Here is a 6,628-nt window from a genome sequence, read left to right on the forward strand (position 1 = left end):
GCAGCTACCAATTGGAGAGAGGAAGATTAAAAAAAAAAAAAAAAAGAGCAAGCGAACAGGTTTTTCCAGTTTTTGCTGAAGCACAGATCAGAACAAAGGAGCTGTTGGACAAACAACTCATAACTCAGTCACCTGAGACTTTGCAAATCAGCAAGAACAGAAAACTGGGGGAAAGGGAAAAAAAAAAAAAAAAAGAAAAAAAAAAGACTATGGCCAAATGAATTTAGCACTGTTTTTTTTTCCTGTCAAATCAGTCCTGCTGAGTGGGCTGTATAAGTTAGCAATGGGAGAAAGTAAAAATTATATGTGTTTTTCATGCAGAAAGAGGCAGTAAAATGAAAATGTTCAGTTCTCCTTTTGATTAATTCACCAGTCTGTTGCATGTGCCCACCCTTGGCTGAAGAGTTACAAATGACCCTGGTTTAATTCTTGTAGCATGAGGTGATATTTGTAATATTGAGGATTCCAGTAAAAACTGATTTGATTCACAGTCACATTCATCAGGAATCCTGTAGGTATGGATCTGCTGAAAGTTAATCACTTTTATTAACTTATTCATAATTTAGTGGATTTATTCGAACTATTGCATTTGATAAATTTATTGGTAAGTTTCCACCTCTGTCCTTTAATAAATCTTTATTTTCTAAATAAATCATGATTGAAAATCAACTCTTTGCTCTGCATTCATTTCCAAATACTCATGAACAGACTCACTCAAATCCCTCTGGTTTGTCCAACAACTGCTGCTTTTTCTCTTGATGTAATTTTCCCAATCTCAAATACCACTTGTCACAAATAACCCTTCTCACACTGGTAAACCAAAAGATATGACACTTCTAATACATCATGCAATTCATTACAAAGAATTGGGACTTTGATTTGTCTGGCTACTTCCTTGACCAGCTCTGCAAACCCATTGAGTGCTGATGTCTGTCTGGCTTCTCAACGTTACCAAAAGCAGGGCTAGTATGTCTCTTTTCTCACCATGTTTTCTGGATCCTTTCAGTAGGGTCTTCTAAAGAATAGGGAAACCATGTGATTGCCAGGTCCTACTTCTGCCATCACCTGCTCTTCACCTTTGCTCATCTTCCACCCTTCAGCTTTCATCCTAAAAGCCTGTTATCCATCACATGCTCCACCTATCTCTTGCTCTGTTCTGTCTAATAAACTGTAATTGGGAGGTTCTTTAAAGGTAATTTGAACTGAACTGCACTGAGATGAAAAAACAACAGGACTGTTTCAATGAAACATTTGCTAGTAATGACTGCATTTCTGTAATGCTCTTACCAAACATTTCAAAATGTATTGCAAACACTAAAACAGTTTTCCCAATGCATCTCTAGAGAAGATATTCCCAAAATGGTTTAAAAACAAGTTTCAGAGGTGCCAAGCAGCTTTAAAGAAGTGGGAGTTAAACAAATGCGTGACACCTGAAAATTAGGCTATAATTTGCCTGAAGGCACAAAACTCAGGTGTCCTGATACATAGTTTGATGACTCAGGCAATTGTTCTTTGATTTGAAACAACTACTTGAAAGCCAGTGTAGAAGGTTGTTTTGTGGATCTTCAAACATACTCTGAAATCACAATAGCTGCTATAAAGGTAAACTATTTGAAACTATAAATCAAATGTTTCTGTTTGGTTTCATGACCTTGATAAATTTCCTTATTAATTGAATAAAATGCCAGCTCAACTTTGCAGAAGAAGAAAAAAATAGCAGTACTGTAATAATGTTAATATTTTTTTCTTTTTATTGTTTCATGTTTATATTTTTATTATACAGAACATGTTCCAAATAGTAAATGTCCCACATTCAATATCTTGATTTTTGTCTCCAAAGGGGAAAAAAAAATCTATTCTTTGTACATTGTTAAAAAATCCTCTCCAAACCATTTCCATTCAGTTTGTGTGCAAAACAGACTTCCAAGCAGTAACCTTACTGTGTGAAGGCTGTTTGAAATTCTGTATAAAATGCATTTGGAAGTTTAAATCTTGTTTGCCAAAAAAACAGATGAATGCTGTAGCTATATAATATTTTCAACAGAAAGCTTCCACAGGTCCAGCATTTAATCTGGCATATGGCTTCTCTGCAAATGACAGAAATTACTGCTTTTGGGCACAGTCCCTTAAGCACCTGACACTCACAGCAGGTTTGTTTTGCTTTGACTCAAAAATAGAAAATGAAAAATATTCTTATTAATCTACCATTTTGCTTAAGCAGATGCCACTGCTTGAACTGAATTTTTTTTAACAGAAATTCTTTTCTCCACTTCGCAAAGGTGCATAACTTTTGATTGCTCAAAAGTTGACTGTGACTGGAGAGATGTAAACAAATACTTCTACTCTTTCTCCATTCATGACCTAGGGCCTCTTCATGCCTTATCAGGTCCCCAAACACTTTCAAGCTCTGACATAAATATTGGGAGGGGAAAGAAGTCAACTTTATTCGACCTATGGTAGTAAAATTTTAGCTATTGGGCCTGGATTTTAAAAATATTGTTATCCCTATGGTTTTAATCAATGGAAAAAGGATTTTTGCAAAGTGGAGAGGCAGTGACTGAGAACTTGTGTAGTCTTATTTGATTTGTATGTCAGTCAAATAAGAAAAAAAGTACTTAAATGCTTAAAAAGCAGTAAATTGAAAGAATATGATCACATTACTCAAGAATCCTAAACTCTAAGAAACTGAACTAATTAAATTTGCATTTTATAAATTTGACCCATGTAATTTTTTTATTGCAACTTTGTCTTATACACATTTCTTTCATATTCTTCTCTCACTTCCCCATTTAAGCGTGAGGAAAGCAGAGTACAGTTTAGAAAGACGTATGTGGGCTGCACATTGCTGCTTGTTTAGCAACAGATTTGATTCAAAAAGTTGTAGCTTCCCTAAGATCCAGCAGGTCTTCATTGTCCCCACACCTGCAGCTGAGGCCTCATTTGCACTAATTCAGTATTCTTTAAACAGGATCCACAAAATTTTGTGACTAGAAAATACCAACAGAAAACTATCAACAAATCAATGGACTTAAGTTCCCAAAATGAGCCTACTGTTAACAGAATAGTAGAATAAAACAAAACAATTAAAAAATAATTGAAAACTCTGAGTCTAAGGTGTGCAACTTACATTACCACTGAGCTCTTTTATTTTTATATAAATAAATATATGCATATATTTGTGTATGAATATACACAAAATACAAGATAGATTGTTTAAACAGACTACAGTCATTCAAGCAGGGAGGAAGCCAAATTTGATCCAGATTTGTGAAAATCTGCCAGAGGTTGCACAGCTAGGCAGAGCTTTATGTGCATTCACTGAAATTTCTGAAGAATATAAAGGAAGCTGTTCTCACTGCATCTAATTTCTTGGCTGAGGTGTTTGCTCATCCTCCTTCAGAGGGAGAGTGCCATCTATTGAAACATTCCTTTACACAGCTCCCTTGAGCCTTGTCCCACTCATGGACTGACAAAATCCATTCAAAGGGGTTGTAAAACTGAACAAGGTTTTCAAAGGAAAACAGCTGCTATAGATGTGAATCTCTGCTGTAAAGTACCAGCTGCATGTAAAGAACCAGGCCAAAGATGGTAAATACAACCACTGATTGTGCAAGCTTGTGCTCCAGCTTTTGAAGAGATTAAAGACAACTTCAATCTGGGGTTTCTCCATTCTTAATACATCCCTGGAATGGAGATTACATTACCATTTGTAACTCTTAGTAGGGGCATTCCCTGATTGGACAATCCAATTTCACCTGACTATCAACCATGGACTTTCCTATCAATTTCTCCTTTCTGTGTTAGTGCTCACAAGATATACAACTACTTACTTGACTTACTGAACAGCGAGAACACCTTGGTGTTCACTTGATAAAAGTCACCAAGAGTCTGGCTTGGGCCAGTGATGACACAGTATTATCGTGCTGCTTTGTCTTTATGTATTTTCCCATTGTCTTGAGACTCATATTTTGCTGTAAATTTTCTGGACTGCAACTGTATTCAAATAAAGCAGCAGTTTGTGTCATACCCAGAGCTAGTCTCCTATGATAATAATAAGCATACAAATTGAAATATGTTTTGGTATTTTTTATTCTTTTATATTAAAAGATAGTGTCTCTAAAACATCAAAGGCAGCTCAGTGGTGCCCATGTACTTTAGAGGTTTGAACTAATTGTATAAAAAGAAAGTCAAATTTTACAAGGTAAAGTCATGGAGTCAGAGGAGAGGGAAACCTGCCAGGTTATGCTTCATGTGACTATCCTATGAAAACCACTGTTTTGATGTGTTTCAAAGCACAGATGACTATCAGATGCTTTTGCTACTAAGGGGCTTCACTGAAGAATCACACAGCCCGCAGCTCAAATGTCACATTTGGCAAGAAATGAACAAAACTTTGAAAGAACTTGCATTACTTGCCACCAGGCAAGTATATTTGAAAAACTTGACAATGTATTTTCAAAATGTTTCACATTGTAGTTTGTTTTTTCCATCTGGGCACATAGCATGTTGTCTTAACAGAGAATTGAAAGAGTAGAAGTCTTTCTATCCCAGTGAGATACAGACATCCCACGTGTTTTATATTGGTTTATGTCCCACAAATCTTTGTTGGTGCCTGTGGGATTGAGTGCACCCTCAGCAAGTTTTCCAACAGCACCAAGTTGAGAGGTGGTCAGCACACCGGAGGGAAGGGATGCCATCCAAAGAGACCAGAACAGGCTTGAGGTGGGCCTGGATGAACCACACGAAGTTCAACAGAGCCAAGCGCAAGGTTCTACACCTGGATCCGGGCAATTCCAAGCAAAAGGACCGGCTGGCAGAGAATGGATTGAGAGCAGCCCTGAGGAGAAGAACTTGGGGGTACTGATGGATGAGGCTGGATATGAGCCAGCAATGTGAGCTCACAGCATAGAAAGCCAGTTGTGTTCTGGGCTGCATCCAAAGCAGCATGGCCAGTAGGATGAGAGAGGGGATTCTGCTGCTCTGCTCTGCTGTGCTGAGACCCCACCTGCAGTGCTGCATCCAGCTCTGGGGCCCCAACACAAGGACATGGACCTGTTGAAGTCCAGACGGCTGGAGCACCCCTCCTGTGAAGACAGGCTGAAAGAGCTGGGGTAGTTCACTCAGGAGATGAGGGAGCTCCAAGGAGATTGTACAGCAGCCTTCCAGTACCTCTGGGTAGAGGCCTACAGGAGGGTCAGAGAGTGGCTTTGTACAGGGGCATGTAGAGACAGGACAAGGGGCAATGGCTTTAAACTGAAAGAGGGTAGGTTTAGATTAGACATTATGAAAGAATTCTTACTGTGAGAGTGGTGAGGCAATGCCACAGGTTACCAGAGAAGCTGTGAGTGCACCATCTGTGGAAGTGTTCAAGGCTGGATAGGGTTTTGAGCAACCTAGTCTAGTGGAAGGTGTCCCTGCATGAGCAATTCTCAGAATCATTAAAAAACAGGTGTATTAAATGCAGTCAAACTTCAGGACAGTTCTGAAAATCTTATACGCCCTGGCAAATTGTGTTTTCTCACAGGTTCCTGATCATAGCTCAAAGAGCCTCTTCATTAAGAGTGCCTCATTGTTTGTTACAGCAAAAGCTGTAGCATGTGTGCTGTACTTGAGATGCACATCTGTTACCTCTACCCCCGAAGAAAGGAAAACCTTAAAAGGAGAGAGAGAGTTGTTTCACTCTAGCCCAGACTGTTCATCAGTTAACCACACTTTTTATTTCAGCACCAACTACTCACTGGTTGCTGCCTCCACAGAAGGCTACATTTCAAAAAACCTAACAGCCACGATAAATACACGTAACCAGTGCATTGTTTTCCCTACACATGGAACAGCAAACCAGCATTTAGGGATTATGTCTGCTTCTCATCTTCCATTCCCTTTTCTTCCATCAGTTGCTTTTGGCTGCCTCCCAGTCATTGTCCCCAAAATTTACAAAACTCACGTTAAAATGGCAAAAGTGTGTCTCTTCCCTTTTTTTTTTTTTTTTTTTTTTTTTTTTGTAGCGGGTCTGTTTTTGTTTCTTGCCTCAAAAATAATAGACAATAGCCTTCTAAAAAACAAATCAGCTGTGTAAGATTCAAGAAGCGTGTATTGCTCATCAATGCTGCCAAGTAAACGGTGTGATTCTTGGGGTTCTCCTGTGCACGGCTAAGAGCTGGACTCGAAATGGGTCCCTCCCTACTCAGAACACTCTGACTGTGTGAGCTGCAGGACGTGGCCAGTGTGCACACACCTCTTCGCGCATCAGTCAGAGGCCGCTCACTCGCAGCCCTCGGCCGCACCTTTTCGGTGATACCGAAACCTCTCGGGCGCGCTTTTCCCGGACGCGGCGCTGCTGAATCGCAACCAAGCGACGGCCGCCCGCCTGCTGCAAAAGGCGCTGCAGTAAAGCGCCGCGGCACCGCCATCTCCCCGCCGGTGCGCGGGCTGCCAATGCCGCTGGATGCCGAGCCGCGGCCCATCCGAGCGACTCCCGTCCTGTGCGCGGATGCGCACCCGCCCCGCAGGTAACCAGGCAACGGCGGGGGGACCCTGCGCTCTCGCTTCCTGCGGGGAACGAGCGGATACAAGGCGACGGCTTTTAGCCGCGGCGGTGCGGGGGGAGCCGGGGGCCGCGGCGGGCGGG

This window comes from Erithacus rubecula (genome assembly GCF_903797595.1).
Source record: "Erithacus rubecula genome assembly, chromosome: 2".
NCBI lineage: Eukaryota > Metazoa > Chordata > Aves > Passeriformes > Muscicapidae > Erithacus > Erithacus rubecula.